Source organism: Macrobrachium nipponense, chromosome 4 (assembly GCF_015104395.2).
Source record: "Macrobrachium nipponense isolate FS-2020 chromosome 4, ASM1510439v2, whole genome shotgun sequence".
In the NCBI taxonomy this organism is placed as follows: Eukaryota; Metazoa; Arthropoda; class Malacostraca; order Decapoda; family Palaemonidae; genus Macrobrachium; species Macrobrachium nipponense.
In genome coordinates, this window is record NC_061100.1 from 41,542,565 (window position 1) to 41,567,162 (window position 24,598).

At 42.8% G+C, this 24,598-nt stretch overlaps 1 protein-coding gene across 5 annotated transcripts in view; it reads right to left on the reverse strand.

The window, feature by feature from the left end:
- Nucleotides 1-24,598, reverse strand: part of LOC135210888 (src substrate cortactin-like) — a 354,847-nt gene that overhangs the window by 155,616 nt on the left and 174,633 nt on the right. The window lies entirely within an intron of this gene.

Below are 24,598 nucleotides of genomic sequence, written 5' to 3' on the forward strand. Positions count from 1 at the left end.
TGGAGATCCAGAGACACCATCCAATCTCCTTGTCGCATTGACGCAAGAACTGAGGCAGAAGTCTCCATCGAGAACTTCTCCTTCTGAACAAATTTGTTCAGAGAGCTGACGTCTAGTACTGGTCTCCACGGGGAGTTTTGATCCAGTACTAGTTCTATCGCTCTCTTGTCCCACATTTGATCCACCATCGATCGAAGAGTATCCCTCAGCACAGGATCCTTGACTAAACTGGCGTTAGTTCCCGCGGTGTTTGACGTTAGGGGAGGAGTGTTCAGGAAAGGGATACGATATCCCTTCCTTATTACAGACATCGATGAAGCGTCTGCGTTTAATAAGTGCCCAGGCCTCCACAAATCCCAGGAGCCTGGCACCTACTGGTGCGTTGGAGGAGAGAAGCATCACTTTCCCTTTTTAAAGGGACGAAAGCAGACCTACCTCTCTTCTCAGGAGCCTTCCTTCTTGCTGCGGAGCTCTGGAGTCGGGCCACCTCGAAAGGGCTGAACTGATGTACTCGGTCCTTTCTTGTCCGTTGCAGTAGCAGGTTTCTTCTTCCTTGCTGACTGCGTCAGAAGGTCTTGAGTCGCCTTCTCAGTTAATGAACGAGAAATGTCCTTCACTAACTGAGAAGGGAACAAAAAGTCTGACAAAGGAGAGCACAGTAGCGCTGCCCTCTGAGAGTGGGAGACCGCTTTGGTCAAAAAGGCACTATAAACTGTCCTCTTTTTAAGAAGACCTGCTCCAAATAAAGAGGAGATCTCAACCGAGCCATCCTGAACCGCTTTGTCTATACAAGACAAAATACACAGAAGGACTTCTGGTTCGAGTCCTTCAGAATCATGGGCTTTCTTGGACATCACCCCAAGGGACCAATCTAAGAAGTTGAAAACTTCCAATACATGGAAGAGTCCCTTGAGGAGATGATCCAGTTCTGAAATGCCCCAAGTTATACGGGCAGAGTTCAAACCTTGTCTACGAGAAGCGTCAACTAAGGTCGAAAAGTCAGCTTCTGTCGAAGACGGAAGAGAAATGCCCATATTCTCTCCCGTCTGATACCAAATGCCTCTTTTACCAGCTAGTCTCGCTGGGGGCATGCAGAAGACCGTTCTTACCAACTCCTTCTTTGACTTCATCATGAGTCTAATGACTGAAGAGCCCTCTTCATCGAAATGGCGGGCTTCATTCTAAGAAAAGACGAAGACTTCTTCGTCTTTGCACTCGAGAAAAGAGAGCGCGGAGAAGGAGGAGCGGCAGGGGTCAAGTCCTCTCCATACTCTTCTAGAAGCAAGGCTGTCAAAACTTTATAGTTCGACAGTCCTTCTCTTCCCTGATACTCGTCCTCCGAGTTTACTTCTAACTCGGGGTCTAGAGGAGTCTCCGCTGACAAATCAGTACGTCTTTCCTCTGGGGGAGACAAACTCCTGATAGGAGAGGGGCTAAGGGAATGATATTCCTTCCTCTTCACAGCTTTAATATTCTTGGAAGGCGCCAACAGCCTAGGCTTCTCTCCATAAATGGATGACGCCTCCCGCTTGGATGACGCTTCTCGTCCGCCAAGCGTCCTGGCTGACGCCTCCCGCTTGTCTGGCTGCTGACGTCTGGATGACGCCTCGCGCCTGGAAGACGCTTCGCTCTCAACTGGCGTCCTAACTGGCGCCAATACCTTGGTTGGAGCCTCGCGCTTATAAGAAGCTTTTAATGACGCTTCATGCCTATAAGACGCCTCACGTCTATCTGGCATTACGTGTCTGCCGTAAGGTTCCCTCGATCTCGCTCTCGAAACCAACGCCTCTGCGGTATGTTTGGAAGCTTCACGTCTGCATGACGTCTCTCGCTTTGCAGGGGAGAGAGGACGAGGACTTCTTTGATTGGAAAGCGACGTCTCTCGCTTTGCAGGGGAGAGAGGACGAGACTTCTTGATTGGAGCGAAACGCCTTCCCTACGAGGGATCCCTCGCTAACACTCCCACCAAAGAGGCTAGTTGTTCCTGTACTGCCAAGAGAATCTTCCTTGAAGCTTCTCCCACGTCATCTTCAATCGGGGGAGAAGGAGTAGGAAAGCGTTCTTCCACGTTCACGTCGGGTGACGCTGACACCACCTTCGCCTTTTTAATAGACGAGGGTGCTTCATCTGAGAAACGCTCCGGGCTCGAATCCAATTCCGGTTCTTTCAAATGCCGTTTCAGAGGCCTAGATAGATCCGACTCCTTCCACCCTCGTTTAGGTGAGGGAGAGGGAGAGGATGAGAAACACTCACGCAGGACACTTTTTCTAAAGCGCCCCTGAGCAGCTTGCAACGAAACAGAGCCTGCTGAAGGGACGTCTGACCGTTGGGGATTCCCCACGACCTCCTTAAGGCTTTCGACTTTCCTTCTCCTCTGGGCATGGGAGCTTGGAAGAGGTCTAGGCCTGGGAGCGTCGCAGGGACGATCAAACGCCCCCTCCACAACACTGGGAGAACTCACTTCACTGCAATGTTCACTTTCACTAGCCTTACCTTGTAAGTCCGCCATTTTGGACTTCATCTGCTGAATTGTAGCTTTCAGATCGGCGATTTCCGAGGCCGATTCCGAAAGTAAAGCTTGTGAATTAGACAAATAGGGAGAATCCAACTCATCAGGATTAGAATAAGGATCAATAAAAGGCTCAATAGGCCTTGTACTCACACCTTTCAAACGTCTAACCCTATCCCTCTCTAACTTCTTCAAATAAGAAGTTAAAGTCTTCCATTCTTCTGCATTTAATCCCTCACATTCATGACAAGTATTAGTAGCAGAACACTGAAACCCCCTACATTTACGACATACAGTGTGAGGATCAACCGAAGCTTTCGGTATCCTCACCCTGCAGCCTACATTCACACACATTCTCACACTCACATTTGAATCAGACATACTGAGAAAATTCCAAAAAGCAAGTCCAAAATCAGTCCACAGTAGCGAATGCCAAAAACACGATCCAGATACGTCACCAAAAAGCCGAGAAACGATGATCAAAGGATGAAATAAGAATCTAAGTCAGGAGGTAATAGCAACAATGTTGATACCACCGGCGACAGAGAAAATAGAGAAAATATGTTAGAAAACGGGAATGGTTCCTAGTCCTGCCGCCCAGGGCAGGCCGGTAGATCACCTGACCTACCTGTAGCGAGTGGCGTGAAATTTGAATTTCTGTCGGGGACGACGGAGTCTTAGCTATGTATATATCTGACAGGTAAGTTGATTGTATGAAATTTTGTTTTCGCGCTATCATATATCGCATTATTTATATATGATAATGATATTTTTTTTCATTTCTGATGGTTGCATACTAAACTTCAGGCAATGAAAAAAAAGGAGCCAAAAATGAACTCTTAATCTTGAAAACTAAGCACGCTGTGATTTAAAAAAAAAAAAAAAAAAAAAATTTCCGCTTCAGCGCTCACTCTGAGATCCCCTCGGCATACAGGAGATGATTTTTAATATACCCCTTCGGCGTTTAAGGGTTAACAACAAGTCATAAGGTATTACATACTGTATGTTCAGCAGGTTCATTCTTCCTACTTCAATTATGACTCAGACTAAAGGATTTTCAGTGCAACAATCTTTTTCAAAATATTTTATCATATGAACCCATTATATAGTTATTCAATAAAGTTTCCTTTTACTAACTTTGCTGAATGCTTACACAGCAAACAGTCCACACTACACAACTTAACTTCTGGAAATTCAGTGCATGAACAAGACTGCCTATTTAACACTAGACAAAAGTGTACGCGGCAATCAGGGACCATGAATGTGCGCTGATTATAAGTACAGTAATGCATTTTTATGAAAAATGATTTAGTTTGAAATATTTTATATTCCCTTAACAAGGGGAATACCCACTGAAAGTGGCCTTGTGCTGCACACTGTACTAAATGTTACCAATGGTTCTTTGCAGTAACTCTCAGGACCCTAGCAGCATTGCATCTGGCATTTACTTTTGTTCAGCTCGAGAAATTGGGATGATCAGCTGGTTAAAAGTTTTACACACTTTCTCAAAATCCAAATAGCTTTTATGTTCCTTTACTGCACTTTCACTCACTTTAAAATGACAAATTTTTTAATCAATTTGTATTTTTCATAACTAACAAACCTGAGGTCTTATCAACAGGATAAATCTTCTAGTGCCAGCTGGAAAATCGGTAAAAGTTAACAAGACATTGTGTACGCAAGGAACTATTGGCATCTGTGCTTCATCACGTGCTATGTGGGAGCTCCCACAATCCCTTCGGCACCTCGTGACCACACTAATTACTTTCTTAACGTCTTTAAGAGAGGATGTGCTTTGCTATCTGTCCTTTTTAAAGATAGTTTAGTTTGCCCTCTTTTCATTTCTTTCTGTGAATCAGTGTCTGTGTTTTCTGTTGGATTGTATAAGTTTCAAGATATGATGGATACTTTTAACTCCCCAGCCAAGGTTTCTTTGGGATCTCGCAAGAAACAGAGGAAATGCATGGGTATTAGTGGATTCCCTTGTTTGAGATTCTTAACATCAGTGTTCACAGATCCACACCCACTGTGTAGTAGGTGAAGAAAAAAAGTATGTACAATTACCAATTCTTGTTCTGTAGGTCATTTTTGGAAAAAGTTTTATGAGAAGGGTCAGTACAGCAAGAGGGAGATGATGCCATCTTCGGATGGCAAATCGCCTTCACCTTCTCTTGTTCTACCTCATCGTGATGCTGATCCCTATGTTTCTCCATCAAGACTAGACGCTTTCCATACCTCATCAGGTTCATCTAACAATTCGTTTTTGTACGAATAAGGAGGGTTTTGGAATTTTTTTTCTAATTATGCTCCTTCTTTCCCTGCGGAAAGAGGGTGGGAGCATTACCATCTGTCTCAAGTTTCACTTCCAGATGTACAGAGGATGGAGGGCATGTGGGCTGCTCTAGGCCTATCCAGGGTACCAACCTCCTTGGATGGCTTGATGGCTCACTAAAGCGTTGCGCTTGCCACTGGGGGGCCTCCCACCATGGGTGGCCCTTCTCCCCTGGACTCTGCTTTATGGGCTGAACACCACTACATATGCAGCAATGCATATGGTACCAACTCCACAGCATTTTGGGTCTCCTTTTGCTGTTCCCACAGGGATACCAGCAACAGCCTTGCATTTTTCATCAAGCGCAATGACATCACAGCCAGGACCCTCAGTGATGTCACAATACAACATGGCGACCGTCACGATGTCACAGCCTTCTCCTTCCACCTTCACATCTTCAGTGTCGATGAATACAACTACAGTGGCTCCCATATTTGCTTTCCCCAGATTTGTGGATTTCTCTCGGGAACATATCTCCCCATTATTCATGGAAAATTTGCCTATTTACTGTATTTTTCTATGAGAAATATCCACAAATTCCAGTTCTTCTTTTATCAATTTCATCATAAAATGTACTTTTTGTGATAAAACTATTAAAAAACCAGGTACAGTGGTACCTCGAGATACGAAATTAATCCGTTCCGAGGCGGCCTTCGTATTATGAGTTTTTCGTATCTTGGAACACATTTTACATGTAAAATGGCTAATCCGTTCCAAGCCCTCCAAAAACAAAACACCCCAGTAAATTATATTTCCAGGCCTAAAACACATGTTCTAGGGTTACAATGCCGATCCAACGGAAGAAATATGACTCTAAAAAGGCAATACTGTACATACTTGAGTAATATTCAACTGCATGTAATGTTCAACCCCATTTTATTACGACTTTAGCATACTATGTCCTTTAGCAATAAGCCTAGCCTATGTTAGCGGTGTTGCTACTGTAGCCTAGTCTATGATTCTGACATCTAAACCTAAGAGCTAAAAGCTTAGAATATGCCAATAAAATGTATAAATAATCAGTATGTACTCATTTCAAATAATTATTAATTAATCATTAACTATAATACACAAACAAACAAAAAACAAACCTTCCAATCGATTGTTTACATTCAGCTCTTACCCGTCTTACGAGTATCGAACAAGCGCCAAGCAATCATTTTTCCTAGCACACAGTAAGCCATAAATTGTCATTAGTATCTCTCTTCAACTAATGAAACTACCAAACAGAATAATAACCGTTCATTTCTATTCTTTATTCTATCTTTACCTAATGTTTTTTTTTTTATTAAATATATTGCATGAATAAGTTTTTCAATTTACAGCATCCTTTTACCAATAGAATACTTAAAGCACAAGGGGTAGATGCTTACCAATAGGAGAGCAGGACCTTATGGGGTGACTAGCATCAGGAACCAATGGGAGAGTGGGAGGATGGTGGTGAGTTTACTCAGTTGACGGCGCGGGAGTTTTAAAATTGTTCTCGGTGGTCCGGGCGAATCTCGGGACTTTACAGCAACAACCTTTCGTATCTTGAAAACTTTTTGTATGTAGAGCAGTAAAATTTTTCGCATTGGCTTTCGTATCTCGAGTTTTTCGTAAGTAGAGCCTTTCGTATCTCGAGGTACTACTGTATAACATTTTTAGTGGCTTTTTCTTAAGTTTAAACTAAAAAAATATGATATTGTTATGATACAATAAAGTTTGTTCATACTTACCTGGCAGATATATATATAGCTGTATTTTCTGAAATCCGACAGAATTTTAAAAACTTCCGACACACGCAGTGGTCGGCCAGGTGGTTAGTACCCATTCCCGCCGCTGGGAGGCGGGTATCAGGAACCATTCCCATTTTCTATTCATAATTTTTATTTCCACTGTCCCCTGAGGGAAGGTGGGTGGGTACTTGATTATATATACTATCTGCCAGGTAAGTATGAACAAACTTTATTGTATCATAACAATATCAATTTGTTCATGAAACTTACCTGTCAGATATATATATAGCTGAATCCCACCTTTGGAGGTGGGAAGGGACAGAATAGAAGGATTTTGGGAAACAAATGCATGCAGATGATTTACATCTTGGTTCCACCTGTTAGCATAGCTGGCTTCGTGGTTACTGCCACGTAAGTCTGCTTGTGCTACTAGAGTTGCCAGCGAGGTAGAGACCTATATAGCTGGTGCACTCCAGATGATCTGTCAACAGGGGCGAGACCACGACGTGACTAGACCATATTGACCATACCATGAGGGCTAAGAAGTAAAATAAATATAGTATATATATATATATATCACCACCTGACCAACCTAGCCAAAGTTAAGGTGTTTTAACTAAGGCTTAAGAGTTAAGAAGTCGCCGTTGTCGGCGACTCAACAACTAAATTAAGAGCTCTTCCTAACCATTTTCTACAGGATAGGATGAGTGGTACTTCTTGCCCCCAAGATTGTGTCTGCAGACACCCAGTATGGCCCTAGCGAGCAGCAGATCTCATATGCCATCTTCACATCTCGCAGGGAGTGTGAAGTGAACACAGAGTTGCTTCGCTAAAACATGGTACTCAGGATGTTGCCGAGTGCCATGCTCTGTTGAAATGCTTCCGAGGCCGGGCCCTCACCTCGTGAGCATTCAGATAAAAAGATTTCAAATCTTTGTGCAAACACAATGAAGGAGCATTTTTGAAAAGAACTCCTTAACACTAAAGCCAGGGTGTTCTTCGATATGGGCAAGTCTGGTCTTTTTCGGAACACTGCAGATTGCCCGAATGACTTCGACTTTCTGGGTTTTATGTAGATAAAACTTGAGAGACCCGACAGGGCACAGGACTCTCTCTGGCTCCTGCCCACTAACTTGTGCCATCCTTGCTTCCAAGCTCCTGGCCCAAGGACAAAACGGGTTTCCATTCTTAGGCCACAACGGAAGGCTTAGAGAGCACACCGCCTTGTGTTTCTCTAAAGCCAAAACTTGTGACGATGGCTTAAAATTTCACTAACCCTCTTTGTCGTATCGTATCTAGGGTGGTTAGAAGAAGGCCTTCCTGATCACATGCAAGAAGTTAACAGGTAGGAGAGGTTTCGAATGCTTTGACATCAAGAACTTCAGACTACGTCTAAGTTCCATATTGAAAGCTTAGATCTGGACATGCACAGTCAGTCCGTCTGTACTAAAGTCAGGTGACCGACCAATTGACCAGTCAGACGAATCAAGGACAGCAAGGCTGTACCCTGAAGACCATAAGGCACTATTCTTCACTGAAGGATGAGTGTCTGGACTGCCTGGGCGATTCAATCTAAGCAAACCTTGGGGGTGTATCAACGCAACCCAACGTCGTCAGCGAATCAACTCCTGACTCGAGCTTCTGGTGCCAGGAGAAAGGAGCGAGGAGCAAAAAGGCGATTCAGTCCCGAAGGAAGAATGCCTGACAGTCCAACCTGGTCTCATGTTACACGATCATCGGGGGTGTATAAACGCAACCGACTTCGTCAACAAGAAACTCAGGGCTACTATATGTCGCCTGATCTCGCACGAGTGCCTGAACTCGAGAAAACAGGTGAGACAAAAAGTAGATGGTGAGCGAGTTTCGAGATTCCACAGAACTCAAAGATCGTGAAGGCTTTGTTGTTTGACAGACGCAAATCTCTGAGCCCAAAGGCCGTCAACAACATATTTGCATATTCTTTAATAGTTGTGACTGCCAGCTTATCCCATTCTTCAGACGGAAATGGAAGACGGTAATCTTATTCCTGCCAACATCTCGATAGTCTGAACGTAGTCAGACTCAGAGCGGAGAGGTTATAGGTACCTTTCGAGTTAGAGTAGACCGACTCTCTCGGAAAAGGTCCTTGGAAAGTGATCTAGGAAGTATGTGACCTCTGTGAATCCAGGATCCTGAAGGCCAACATGGGGCGATCAGCGTCATTGTCGCTCCCTGTGACGTCATAAATCCTCTTATTACATTTCCTAAGCGATTGAAAAAGGGGAAAAGAGACTAAACATCCGTCCCCGTTCAATATCATAGGATGGCGTTTAATGGTACCGATCCCGGATCGAGAATAAGGGAGCAGAGAAGAAGAAGCCTCTTCGTCCTCAACATATCGAAGAGAAGAATGAAAGGGCGTCCCTGAAGTCTACACAACTCTCAACTTACTTCTAAAGAAAGATTCCACTCGGAAGTGAATAGTTGCTGCCGTCGATCGAGACGATTCGAACGGACTTTTGTAATCCTGTAACGAACCTGTAGAGGATCGTTACATTCTACGCCTGTTGTTATAATAGGCTCTTTCTCGTAAACTCGAGCAGGGACCGAGAGAAGATACTTGTTAAGAAATGAGAGAGCTGTGGAAAATCAGAGTTGATGTGGACCACTGGTTCCAAAAACTCGTTTCGAGGACTGGAGGGACGACCGAATTGCATTTACTTCTTTCAGATTAAGATCCAGGACATCTGAAACTCTATCCAGATGTCCGGCACCTTCTTTCTATCATGACGCACTGAGAGATGTTCAGAATCATTCATAGACCTTGAATAATATTTCAGTTTCCCGGTAGGAAAAAACTGTGGTCTGAATTGCAGTCTATTCGGGGAAACAAACTTCTTCAGGAAGGAAATGGTCCCAGCAAGCTCATCCATTCCCTCCCGAGTATGCTTACTTCCCTAATAAGGCTGCGCTTTGCCTAAGCAAGAGAGCATATAAAAGTGCAATGTTGCGGTAGACTCGTAGTTCTTATACCGTGCGGTAACGAGCACCGAAAGGATTAAGAGATAACTCTGTTGAACATAGTAAGGCAAAACGAATGCAACATTTATTCATTCACGTAAGAAATCCCCTCAATCTTAGGCTAAAGTCCGTGATTGTAGGACAGAGATACAGTTAGTCAGTCAATTCCGCAGGAGAGACGTAACCGCCAGCACAGAGATACGGTTAGTCAGTCAATCCCGCAGGAGAGAGAGACGTAACCTACAGCGCATGACAGCGCACGATCTGTTACTGGCTCGGTTGGACAGTCAGACACAGCAGCAGCCAGCAGCTTACGAACGTCGCTCTTAACTTTATGTCTGGGTTGCCAGCTACCCTATTCTACGAAGAAATAGGTCCGTTATTTTTTTTGAGCAAGACTCTCAAGCTGGTATATTTAAGCGAAACAGAAAACGCTAAATATATAGATGCGTTTGTGTCGTCAGAACACTACCATACAACGGTAAAAGATAAATCGGAAACTCCTGGAAGGCTGCAGGGAGTAACGATTAAATGTCCTTAAATAGACAATAGACCTCTCGGTTTGCCATCCGAAGAGGTAACTACAGCAAGCGTATATGACTTGAACCAACCAGAAGTAAAATAACGCAAGGCAAAATATGAAATTATATCACAATAAAGTTTGTTCATACTTACCTGGCAGACATATATATAGCTGAATTCGGAAATACAGCTACATACATATCTGACAGGCAAGTTTCACGAACAAAACTTAAGAGAATCGAAGCAGTCTGCTCAAGCTTTTTATGTTATTGGACATAAGCGTTCATTGACGTAGTCTACAAGTCTATTTCTTGTACGAGTCTGCGAATGACGAATGAGAGCTCTTCCGAATCTTGTCAATAAGAGCTTATTCGCTTACGCAATATCAAGTTAATGAGATGTTTGTCAATGAGAACTAACCCATTTACGGGACAAAGAGATATTTTGTCAATGAGGGGATACCCACTTACTTGACAAAACGATAGTATATTGTCAATGGGGGAAAGTCACTGAATTGACAAAACGTAATCCAGGAAGTCGAGCATTTAATTTTTCCTGTTAAGAATCCTGTTAAGAGACTGGGCTTACGGCAGGTAGAACGACGATGTTCAATTCGGCAGCGTAGTCCCGACTAGAAACTAACAAAATCTATCATCTGAAAAACCCTTTCAGATGGGCTAAAAAGCTTGCAAAATTATCCTGGGAAGAGGAAGAAACTCTCCAACCAGCTTCCTCTCCCGTATCACAACTAATGCCTGCTAAAGCTTAAAATTTATTGGCAGTATGGCAAAGGAAGTCCTGTCTTGCGCTTTCCTGAAGAGCGTCCTTTTGATGAGTGCCTTTGCAAGAATCCTACTGAACGTTGCCGAGAGTCCTGACGTGCAGGACATCGAGCCTTACATAACCCGTAACTGCCTTATCGCAAAGTCTTGACTGCGGTAGTGGCAACTTAAATTTATTGGCAGAATGGCAAAGGTTGCGGTAGAGCAAACGAGATCTTCCCTTGAGCTTTCCTTAACTCCATCCACCTATGCGAAAAGCAATATTAATTGACAGAGACCTCTTGAATTCACGAAACCCGATGTCTTGCTGGGTTTCGAAGAAGAAGTTGTCTGTTCACTTTAAGCTTCCTCCGAAGCTCGGCGTCCACTGGAGCGCGCTTGGCCTGCACCCGCGCGCGCCTGGAGTCCATCCGAGCGTCCCGGGCATCCGCTCTCAAAAGCTTCCTGCTACTATGACTTCTTTTACGTATTTCTCGGTGGAAAGACGGACACGAGTTCAGGCGACGTTCGCCTTCTTACTTCTCACTGAAACGCATAACGAGAGAGAGAGAGAGAGGACGTGAAGCGTCCTCTTCTATAAAGCTTCTATTTAGAGGGCGCGAGTCCTTCCGAAAGCTCCAAACCCCTGCATGGGGAGGACGCTTCGGAGGACGAGAAGCAATCTTTCAGGATTCGTACACGCGCACGCACTTTGGCAGTCTGGGGATTTTCATCAGAAAACTGCCGAAGGCACGCCAGATCGGTGGGGGTTCCTTGTAACCCTCCTTAGGCTTTCGACATGCTCCCTCCCCGGGTCCTGGGAGTCAAGCAGAGGTCCCGGCCTAGAGGCGAAACGAGGCCGATCTGACGCACCCTCCACTACACAAGGGGTATCACTGCACTTCTGCACTTCACTTTTACTCTCTAAAGCAAGCACTTTCGATTCTAAGTTACGAATCGAAAGAGTATCAGAGAAAGGGCAATTCCTCTACAGACACTGCTTAGGGCCCGAAGGCAACACTGCCCAGGGTTTAGGAGTAACAATTTACAGAAGTAGTACTTCACAGCAAATGAAGGAGAGCGAGCACCTCTCGTAGACATATTCATAGCCCGTAGGCCATACTACAGGGGGGTTAGGCAAAATAAAGTCTACAGGAAGGTTAGCAGGTTCACTACCCTGACTTTTGTTACTGATTAATTGCGTACATACGAATCATACGTCTTCCTTACGGAATTAGACATGTTTACTGATTAATTGCGTACATACGAATCATACGTTCTTCCTTACGGACTAGACAAAGTCTCACACTCCTTACATGACAAATCTCAACAAAGAAGCAAGACCCATACCCCTCGTGCATACCAAGTGCGGATCTACCGAAGCTTTCGGTAGCCACACCCTATCTTTGCAGACAACCCCGTCTGAAACTAGCCTAACTAGATTCAGATATTTTATGCAAAAATGAATCAAATTCAAATCAATTTAAGATAGCGTATGCCTAGCCACAAATCCCACAAATCCAAGTAAATAAATCAAAAGACAATTAGGATACTTAGCGGCAATGAAGTTTCCAAAATCCTAAGACGGAGGTACTGAAAACAGGTGTTTTCAGCACCGGCGACAGAAAAATTATGAATAGAAAATGGGAATGGTTCCTGATACCCGCCTCCCAGCGGCGGGAATGGGTACTAACCACCTGGCCGACCACTGCGTGTGTCGGAAGTTTTTAAAATTCTGTTGGACTTCAGAAAATACAGCTATATATATATCTGACAGGTAAGTTTCATGAACAAAAGGCTGTTTTAAGCATTTTATAGGCAGTGGCAATTCTAGGGGTGGCCATGGGGGGGCAGCTGCCCTCCCAGATTTTGGCCATGCCCCTGGTTTGCCCCCCACTTTTTTAATGAAATATTATATATAAAATTAATCATTATCAAATATACAATAGCCAGTAACTAGTCACACAACATGATTTGGTTATATCGCTAACACTCACATTGAGTGAATCAGTAAATATACAGGAAACAGGAAATCCAAAACTTAAATCACAGAGAGACAACCAGTTCACGCTTAAAAAGCAATGATATTTGAATTAGTATCCCATGAGGCTACGAAACTAACAGTTTTCTTTAACACTATCACAAACAGTGTCACACATATTACTGCAATTATGAATGTTACTATCTAATGCTGTATATCAAAGAAACAAAACTCTCCATGTTGATGTATTTTGTATCTATAATTCATACATCACTTGAAATAAAGATAAATGTATATCTATTAAGAAATAAGAAATTAAGGTATTTTGATTATTCGACTTCAACACCGCAAAGTTACCACAGTAACTGTATTTGCTGGAGCATGTCATGAAAGTGTAGGTGAAAATTCCAAGCTTCATGTAAATATTACAAAGGCCTGTTTCCAGCATAACAGCTGCACCCATGTACCATTGCATAATGTAATCGATATTAGTAATTGTCCCTAACATACATGTTGACAGTACCGAGCAATGTTTATAGTAGATTAGAGTTTTTTATTTATAGCTCTGTGGCTTGTTCAAGTCTGAAGTGTATCAGCAAATACATGGAAGTCTTGGAGCCTTTCTGAGTTCCTTGCTTGTTTGTAAACATATAAATGTTTTTATATGTGGCAAAGAAGTAAACATTTTGGTTAGGCTGCCTAAGAAATATCTGTTGCATATGTTACTGTTATAGAAGACATTTTGGGAATAGGTAGGCATTATTATGATTCATTAATTATCATTATATACACAATACTGTACAACTTAGCCTTCCTAATTAGCCTAGGCTAACTTTAAGCTATCATAGGCTAATCAGGATCAAGGACCAGATTGCATAATCTGGCAGATTTTTCCAAATATAAGGGGAATGTCCAGTTGGTTCTTAGCAATATAAAAATTGCTTATAAAAAAAAACAATAATACGATATTTCTTGTTACAGATGTCTACTGATATGTACAAGGCATTGTGAATAAGTTCATTACTACTCAGAAACGTAGTGCAACAGAGGAGAGTGAATCTGAAGTGTCTTCGACAAAAAAGTCAGAAGGGGATTCTAATGCTGAAACTACTGCAAAGGTCAGTGCATAGTGCACTGCCATCTCAGATACAGAAAAAGAAGGAAGACATTGCACCAACTGATATCTCTATCTATGCTAGTTCTAAACCTGTTCAACCACATTTAAAGGAGTCTCCTAAGCATAGTGAAGGAAATACCACTGCTTGGTCAATTGTTGGTGCTTGGTTTGATAAATATGATTGGGCTGAGTACACTTAAGAATGTGATGCAATGTTGTTTTGCTTGCAGGCACTTTACATCACCTTCTCATGGCAATGCAGATGATGCATTTGTAAAGAGTGGCTTTAGATGATGGAAAAAGGCACAAGGAAAAGATGGGGCCATTGGAAAGCACCTGAGCTCATATATCCACAAATCCTCCTATACTGTGTGGATTACCAACACAATAAAACTGATAAAACATCCATTAAACAGAGTATAAGTGAGGTCTATCAGAAGAAAGTCTGTAAAAATCGTCATTACATAAAAACTCTTGGTGAGATTATACTCCTGACAGTAACCCAAAATATAGCACTAAGAGGTCACAGAGAAGGTGACAATAGAAGGTGATGATGAACAAAATCCAGGAAATATCCATAAACTTCTTAGATTCATTGCCAAACATGATCCTGTTATAGCTGAACATGTCAAAAGTGGTAAAAAAAATGAGAAGTACACCAGTTCTTCAATATAAAATGAGATGATTGATACATTTGCATCAATTATGAGGGAAGAAATAGATGGAAACAAAATCCTGCCATTACTTTTCTGTTCAAGCTGATGAAGCCAAGGATGTGGGCAAAACTGAGCAATTAGCACTAGTAGTACAATTTTATGATGAAATCTCACACTGTATTCAAGAATATTTTATTTCAATCACTCCCATGTCTTCATTGGATGCTGCATATATCACAGACATATTACTGAAAACTTTAGAAAAATTAGGCTTAGATTATAAATCTTCTCTTGTTGGCTTAGGATTTGATGGAACATCAGTCATCAGTGGAGGAATTAGTGGCGTTCAGAAACGTATAAAAGAGAAAGCACCTTTTGCTTACTATGTTCATTGTTATGGTCATAAGCTCAATTTGGTTTTGACAAGAGTTGCAAAGAATGTACCACAAGCATCTGAATTTTTCAGTCTTCTTGAAGAATTCTATATCTTTGCTAGTAATGCAGTGGTTCATGAGAAGTTACTTTCTAAACAGCGTGAAATGTTTCCTGAAGAACAAATTCGAGAACTTCAACATCTCAGTGATACATGCTGGTGGTGTCGGGATACTTCCTGTGAAAATGCTTTATTACATCTGGAATGTATTATAAGACTTTTGAAGGAGACTTCTGTAGATGATACTGTAGCTCGAGCTGTATCTGCTAGAGGTTTACTTGCTCCAATGGATGCAGAATTTGTTTTGTTTATTGCAGTTTTTCTCCAAAATTCTGGGAAAAATAAATAAAGTACCTCAGCAGCTGCAGGACAAATAGGCAGACCTTGGAGAAGCAGCTAAACTTATTTCTTGTCTTCGTGAAGATTTAGCTGATGTAAGAAACTGCAACTTAATTGAGAAATACTCTAATAGGGTTGACGAACTCTGTAAAAAATGTGACATTTCACCAACAGTGACAAGAAAACATTCAAGAAAACCTTGACAGCTCCGTGATTTTATCATGCTGAAAACAACTGGCCAGAGAGTTGTGGAGCCAAGTCATGCACAACACGTCACAATCTTGTATGAAGTACTAGATTGTTTAAATAGTGAATTAGATCGTCGTTTTTCCAAAGATTCATTTGTGATCTTCTGTGGCATTTCAGCTCTCTGTCTTGCAGGACAGACGTTCTTACATGGGGATGACTTGAAGTCATTTGCTTTATCATATTCAGTTAATCAAAGTGATTTAAAACAAGAGCTAACTTTAGTTAAGAAATTACTTCAGAAAGAACCTCAGCCACCTACATCATTAGTGGCGTTTTTGTCATTTATTCATCCGTATAAATCTGCCTTTGATTGCTTATACAGATTACTATTAATAGCTGTAACACTTCCTGTTACTAGTGCTTATTGTGAAAAGTTTTTCCAAAATGAAAATAGTAAAAACATTTCTTAGAAATTCAATGACTAGTGAGAGACTAAGTAACACTGCATTATTATCAATTGAAAGTAAATGGGCTGAGAGTATTGACTTAGAAAGTTTTGTAGATGAGTTTGACAGCCGACACAATAATCGTAGACTCAAACTGCACTAAATATTTTGAGAACTGTCCCGACATGGTCCATATCTGTTTTGTGTTCAAATGTGTAATATAAAAATGATATTGTTAGAATACAATAAAGTTTTGTACATACTTACCCGGCAGATATATACTTAGCTTATGTCTCTGACGTCCGACAGAAATTCGAATTTCGCGGCACACGCTGCAGGTAGGTCAGGTGATCTACCCCCTGCCGCTGGGTGGCAGGAATAAGAACCGTTCCCGTTCTAAGAACCAGATTTTCTCTTCCACCTGTCTCCTGAGGGGAGGCTGGGTGGGCCATTCATCGTATATATCTGCCGGGTAAGTATGTACAAAACTTTATTGTATTCTAACAATAGGGCATTTTTGTACATGCAATTCTTCCCGGCAGATATATACTTAGCTGATTGACACCCTTGGTGGTGGGTAAGAGACAACTATTTACTGAATAGACAGGTAAACAACATACGTTGTAGGTAATAAATAAATAAAAACCTTGGTTCCTACTTGTTCAGGTGGAAGATTCCATGGCTAATGCCTAGGAATCTGCTTCGCCTCAAGAGCCTCAGCGAGGATGTGACCTATGGCTAAGAGTTCTTGTGGGTCTGTCGATGGGGTCTTATCCATTTACTCGACAGAGCCTCTTACATGACAATATGCCTATGCCTAGTGGCATAATTAAGGAGCACAACACCGATCCCGATCACCTGATCCTAACACGAGGGTTAGTGCTTAAGTTGAAAAGAGTTATCCCCAAACTCCTTTCAAACAACCCAAAGAAAAAACACGACGTTAACTAAAATTTAACTCACTAGTTAAGGATCAGTATCGGCTCCCTATCCCAGCAATGTATCCGCAGACACGTATCAACCAAGAGAGAAGGATCTCTCGTAGGTTATCTTGACATCCTTCGGATATGGGAAGTCAACACAGAGTTGCATCTCCCGTATGTGACAGCTAATATGTCCTTATGACATATTGTTAAGGAAAGAACAAGAACAAGAATACAGAAAAGCTCGCACTTCATGCGCTTTTAATTCTCAGCTGTTTGAAGGAATCATCAATGCACTTGTCAAGTGCTTAGGAGATCACATTGTCTCAAAGAAGGCCAGGGCATTCTTTGATATAGATCTCTTCTGGGTGAAGCCTGGAGCCTGGCTAGCGCCTCGCGCCTGGCTGGAGCCTTGCGCCTGAATGGCGCCTAGAGCCTGGCTGGAGCCTTGCGCCTGGCTGGCGCCTCGCGCCTCGCGCCTGGCTGGCGCCTGATTGGCTCCTCCCTCCTGGCTAGCGCCTCGAGCCTGGCTGGAGCCTTGCGTCTGGCTGGTGCCTTGCGCCTGGAGCTTGGCAGAAGACTTCATGATTACTGTCTATGAGTCTGCATGCCTCAAGAGTTTCAGCGAGGTAGGGACCTATGACTGACAAACCCTTCTGGATCATGTCAATGGGGGCTAGCCCGCTTACACGACAGAGCCTTCTCGGATCGTGCCAATGGGGGCTGACCCACTTACATGGCAGAGCCTTACCTGTATCATATCAATGGGGACTAGCCCTCTTACATGACAGAGCTTTAGGTTTCTCTTTACTGGAAGGAGCCTTGCGCCTGGATGGATCCTCAATCCTGACCTGGAGCCTAGCCTTGAAGGGAGCCTGGCACCTGGATGGCGCCTGGCTGGCTTCTAGAGCCTGGCTGGCTCCTAGAGCCTGGACTGGCTCCTAGAGCCTGGCTGGAACTCCTAGAGCCTGGCTGGCGCCTCGCGCCTGGCTTGGCTCCTCCACACATTGCTGGAGCTTCGAGCTTGGAAGAGTCTCTAGGCTGTCTGGCGATGTCCACATCGGACACTCTTACATCTGTCCGATTTGTTCGCCTCTGGCGCGGCAGGCGCTACATTGTCCGAGAGTCCTGAACAACCACATAGTTTATCAGGAGACTGGAGAAGGGTGGAAGAAATTCTTCCCCTTTGAGCTTTTGGCCCCTGGCAAGGGGAGGTGATTTTTAGTCAGCTACACCCAGTAGACGACAGGATATCTAACAATACGAGAGAGAAGAGTCTGTTCCTCCGAGGATGGATCCTTCGTGAACACTTCTTTTGCTAACGAGATCTCTTCTTACATGTTGATGAGGTTCCTCGTTGCAGAATCTTCCCTATCCTTGCCCGAAGGAAGGGAAGGAGTCTGGAAGTCGAAGGAGACTCTTGAGCTGAAATTGGGCGGAACCCTGATTTCTAGCTCTTATTGTATCCTTCTGAATACCTTCTGGGAAGCATTTTGAGCCCTCATCGCACCCCGAAGACTCTGTAGGCAAACGTTTAAACCATCTCTTCTTCTGTAGATGAAAATGTAAGTACCCTGCCTGGGCAACTAAACTTCTATCTGAAAGCTCGTTGCGTCAGGAATAGAGGGATTTAGTTCTTTTGCCAGACATACTATGCTGGCAACAACCCATTGCCGAGTCTCCATTGAATCTGATGCGAGATTCCAATGCACAAAAAATTCACTTGTCTTCTTGGTCGTTTAGGGCTAAGAGAAACAAAGAATTCCTTCATAAACTTCCTCAAAGAAGTTTGATGAGGAGCAGTTCCATTTTGTCGGAACACGGAATCTGTGGCCCACAAAAAAAAATTCCATTCGAAGTGTACATGATATCCTACTCTTGTCGTATTGCGGTATCGTATAGATCCCGAAGATCTTAATCCTCTGTATCTCTAATTCCCCTTGTAGAGACAGAGTATAGCCTTTTACTGCGTTCTTTGATAGCAGATATATACATAGGTGATTCTTCCCTCTGAAAGTGAAGAAAAAACCTCGCTATGTGGTTCACAGAGTATCGGAAGAGGACAGTTTCCTCATTCCATCTAGCACGATCTGCAGCAATTTCTGTGTCTTAGCCATGACTATTGTCATTTACCTTGAAAAATCCTCTCATTCATGTCCACTTCTGGTCAGTCTGCACGTGGAAAGACTCAGAGTGGAGAGGTTTTTCAGGTCTATTTATAATAGATTCTGATAGAATATCCAGATACTCTTGGAAAAGTCTTACGAAACATGCTGTGAGAAGAACGTGACTTATGTGAATCCAACCTCTCTAAGGCCAAAATGAGGCATTCATCCTCTCTTCCTTTGACGCCCATTTATCTTAATATCTGTTAAGAATTTATAACTAGGGAAAAAAGACTAAAGTTTATTCCCCTTCTTTAAATTAAAGATGTCGTATATTGCTACCTCTCTTGGTTCGAGGAAAGGAAGCAGTCTATAGGAAGCCTGTTCGTCTTCTACCTTGCGAAGAGATCTATGAAGACTTTCCGCAGGTTCTCAAAACTCTTTTCAATAAATGTTAGACATACGTTAACAGTTATTATCTTCGATCGAGAAGGTTCTCACGGACATGCAAAATCTTGCATCGAACTTTAAGGATCGTTACGTTCCGTGTCTGTTCCCAAATAGGTTCTCTTTTGTTAACGCGAACAGGGGCGAAAAAAGAGATTCTCGATGCTCTTTGCGATATGAGAGAGTCGTGGAATTGGTCTAAGTGATTAAAAAAAAAATCATTTCATCATTCCTTGTAAGCGACCCCTTTCCGATTAAATGGGTAACGAAATCAGGAACGAATCTTGCCGTTACCGAGCCTCCGAGAGGCTACTGGTTTGTTTGTTTGTTTGTATGGTGTTTTTACGTGACTTCCGAACCACGTCGAGAGTGAACTTCTATCACCAGAAATCCACATCTCTCACTCCTCAATGGAATGGCCGAGAATCGAACCCGCGACCACCGAGGTGAGAAGCAAACACCAAAACCACCACTACTGGACTTTTAGGTTCAATAACTCGCTAAAACGAGAAAATATCTTGGATGGTACTAATGGCGCATTGCGCCAGGCTGGCGCTTCCTTCTAGTTTCTTTTAAAGCGGTTATGTGCCGAGAACATCTGTGCCCTTATGGTACCCGACATCCTTCACGTGTTAATTCCGTTCTTAGTAGGAAAAAAACTTTTTATAATACGTAGTATAGTCCATTCAGGGAAACAACTTCTGCCACTAAGAGAATGTTTCCCATCCGACTCACCCATCTTCTCTTGAGCAATATCCGATTCTAAAAAGGTTGTGTGCGTTTCTCGAAAGGATGAGAGAATTATATTATTTCGTGCTCTGCCGTATTAGACTCCTTTATAATACTGTCACATTGTGGTAAACAGCATTAATCTAGGAAACCTTTGTAAGGTGGATACTAGGAATTCTGTAGTTAACTCGGTATGCGCATAAGACTTGACCATACCGTAGTCTTAAAGTGAATTCTCTTCTACTACATTCATCTTCTCACTAAGCATGTACTCTAATAAGCCATGCTTTCGTAAGCATGAGAGCATCACATATAATATAGAGTTCCGCTGCGTTAGAATCTTTTAATAATGTTACCTACGGTAAACAGCATTGAAAGGTTGTAATATTCTTTCTTATTGAAAGCTTCTTAGCAAAAGGCAGACAATATTTTATTTATGTTTGCTTAACTATCCCCTCAATCCGAGGCTAAAACCGCGATTGTAGGGGAGACACGGTTAGTTATTCCATCCCGTAGGAGAGAGACATGTAACCAACCACTCATGACCGACACCTACATTTTACTGCGTTGGACTCTAAGGCGCGATAGCAGTCTCGTTAGCCGTCTGGCCTTACTCTTCCAGAGTTTGCCAGCTACTCCATTAAATAAAGGAATCTTATAAAATTATTATTATCGAACTTCAGGAAGTTCTTATTAATGCATATTTAAGCGAAAAAAGACTTCGATAAATCTAGAAGCTAAGTAGGTGTTGTCTTAAACAATCCCTTAAGCGTAGTCCTTCCTAGGAAATTCCTGGAAGGATACTGATAATTGAGTTGCTCTACAAGAAAGTAACTACGGTATGTGTGATTTGCCGTATCGTATTCTCATACAGCAGATACTCTACTACCTTCTTTTCCCTGCCGAGGCAGATAAAGGAAAATTTTTTACTGTCTTCGTTCTTTTTTCGTTAATAGAATGATAGAAAGAGTATATATATCTCCTTAAGGAAGGAAGTTAATCCAGGAACTCTTTAAATCTTCGTGATTTCCTCATAAATCGCGGAAGAGACAGAATTCCTCCTCTTTTCCTGCTGGTAGGGTTTTAACGGAAGGAAGTAGATATTTCCTATCCGCCATCATAACCCCAACGTCGATGAGATTGTTATAAGAAAAAACTCCCAAAGCGCTTGCCTCTTCATAACGAGGGAAGAGCATGAATGAAGGAGTGTGTCCGCATTACTCAAAGAGGAGCCTCGCGACTGACCTTACTCTCTCTTAAGAAAGATTTGGAATATTCTGGCGCCTGGCTCCTTGCGCCTAGCGCCTGGATAGTTCCGCGCGCCTGGAATGTTCCGCACGCTAGAAACGGAGACTCGCTCCTGGAACGTTCGCTTGTGTGGAAGGTCCCGTGCGCCCTGATAAGTTCCGAGCGCCTACTAGACCCCTTTTAGAAAGAGCCTCTTGCCCGGAAACGTTCAATGGAAGGATCGTTCTGATTGCCACTGTACTATAAGGCTCCTTGCTCTAGCCGTCTGTTTTTCTGTTGCAATTTGCGGCCAGGCTGGCGCTTCGTCTCTTTGAAGGCGCCTTGCGCCAAGAAATTTTCTAGAACTGCGGCTCGCGCTCAGTTGCTAGAACGCGGCTCGCGTTTGGTTGTAGGAACGCGGCTCGCGCTAGTCTGTTTTTCTGGAACGCGGCTCGCTGCTGGCTGTTGGAACGTGGCTCACGCTAGCTTGCTGGAAACGCGGCTTGGCCTAAGTTTCCTGGCTGGCTCTTGCTCAGTGTTCTCTTAGTTTTCAGAGAACGCGCTAGATCATCAAAACATATACATTCTTCGTCTTTTCGGATGTAAGATGAAGAGACGCACTTTTTTAAGGATGCCTTTTCAATGGCTATCCTTGGCAGTCTGGGACGCTCTACAGAACCTGCCGAGGGGACGCCTGACCGGTGGGGATTCTCTGAAACCCCCTTACTGGCTTTCGTTTTCGACATTCCTTCTCCCCTGGGCTTGGGAGCTTGAAAGAGGTCTAGGCCTGGGAGCGAGACAGAGCCGATCAGACGCACCCTCCACTGCAATGGGGAACACTAGTAATCACTTCTTACCTTTCAATAGCTCGCATTTTGAGCCACAATCCTTGTCTTCAAATTGCAATTATGAATTTGAAGTTTCTGCGAAGTAAGAAGGTGATGAGGATGCAACACTACTAGTACTGTTAATACTCTAATTGCTCGTTAGTACGAGTTTCTAAAAAACTTTTAAAAGAAACGTATCTAGTTACATGCTTTACTGACTCCCTAAAGTAGGAAGTCAGTATATTTCCTCAATCAATTCTAACACTTATTACACATATTAATGAATAAATATTAATATTTCCCTTTCTTGCAAACTATGTGAGTGTCTACCGAAATTTCGGTAATTACCACGTCATATATTCTTCGAAATTTTCAAAGCCAAATTCATTAAAAAGTTAATAAAAGCGTATGCCGAACCAAAGACCCAGTACTTCCCTGCAAAAGACAGCCCAGAAGGATCGAATGGGCGATGAAAAACGAAAATCAAGTCAGGAGGTAGCAACAACATATGTTGACACTACCGCGACAGAGAAAATCTGGTTCTAGAACGGGAACGGAACGGTTCCTATTCCTGCCACCCAGCGGCATGGGGGGTAGATCACCTGACCTACCTGCAGCGTGTGCCGCGAAATTCGAATTTCTGTCGGACCGTCAGAGACATAAGCTAAGTATATATCTGCCGGGGAAGTTGCATGTACAAAAACTTACCATTCTTTAATAATTGCATATTGTTATGAATTGTATATGGTTTTGAATGTCGAAACATTTTGAGAATTTTCATGACAAGCCTCATATCTGTCTGTTCATTTCATTGATTACATAATACCTTTCCTTACTTTGTTCAAATGTGCATTATACAAACTTGCCATTCTTTAATAATTGCATTATACAAACTTGCCATTCTTTAATAATTGCATATTGTTTGGGATTGTATATAGTTTTGAATGTCAAACAACATTTTCAGAATGGTCATGACATGGTCCATATCTTAAAGTTGTGCAAATGTGTATTACACGAACTTAACATTCTTTAATAATTTGCATGTTGGTTGGGATCGTATACAGTTTTGATTGTCAAACTGAACCTTTTCAGAATTGTCATGACATGCCCCATGTATATCTGTTCATTTCATATAGTTACTACCTTTCTTTATTTGGTTCAAATGTGTATTATATTTATACATACTATCCATTCTTTAATGTTTGCGTATTGTTTGGAACTGTATATAGTTTTGAATGTTAAATTTTCATATCATGAAAGTCAGGTAAAATATCAGATGGATGCTTTACAGTTGTTTTGCTTAGGAATCAAACAAAATTCTATATGAACCTTTACCTTTAGTCAGATTCATTCCTCCATGATTTTCAAAATGTTTCCAAAATTGTAATTATTTTTACAGTCACCTTTCCTATGATACCCCGCCAACAATTATCTTTGCCGAAGAGTTGCCCCCCCCCACTTTTTGAGGGGTAGAATCGCCACTGTTTATAGGGATTCCAACTATTTGCGGGGGGGGGGGGGGGGGGGGGGGGGGGGGGGGGGAGGGGGGGGGGGGGGGGGGGGGGGGGGGGGGGTTATGGTATGCATCCTCCTCGAACACGGGGGGGACCCCTGTAAGCATTCTGATTCAGTGGCACACACATTTATGCACAAATTGCAAGTGTTACAAATGAAAATTATGACATGTAAGAAGAAAAGACATGAGTCTCCTGCTTCTCGTTCCTCTCCTTTGTGTTTGGTGTCATTGCATGCTTCGGTGACTCCGGTGCATGCTCCACTCAAACTTGGAGAACAGAGGACTTCCTGGTTGATCCTCGTGCCAAAAGGAGAAGATTAATTTCTTCTTTATCTTCGAGATGGGACTGTCACATCCCTGTAAAAAGGAATGCGCAAGAAGTAGTAGTTGGCTCTGCAATTGAGTCATTCTAATACGTAACCGCAGCCGAAGAAATCGACGGACAGGGAGGAAGCTGCTTCAAGTACAGCTGTAAGAGTGATGGGAGAAATTTTTGGAGATTCTTCAGGAGAGTTTCGAGAGTCTGCAGTAGAAGTTTATCAGTCTACCAAGACCAGTGAGCAGGTTCCAGTTTCTCCTGTACAGCCCTTCAAGAGGAGAAAGGACGACAGCATGCGTTACAATGTTGGAGCATTCTCCTTTGAATGAGGGCATTCACTTTGCTAATAGGCCAGGCAATAGTGAAGTTGTGGTTCACCCCTGGGCCACACAATCAAGGTCTAGAGTTGATGGCGGAGATGTTGGTTACAATGTACGAAATGCTTCACAAGAGCTGTCAACCTGGAGGGATAGGCGGCATTCTCGGTTTCATTCGAGGAGGA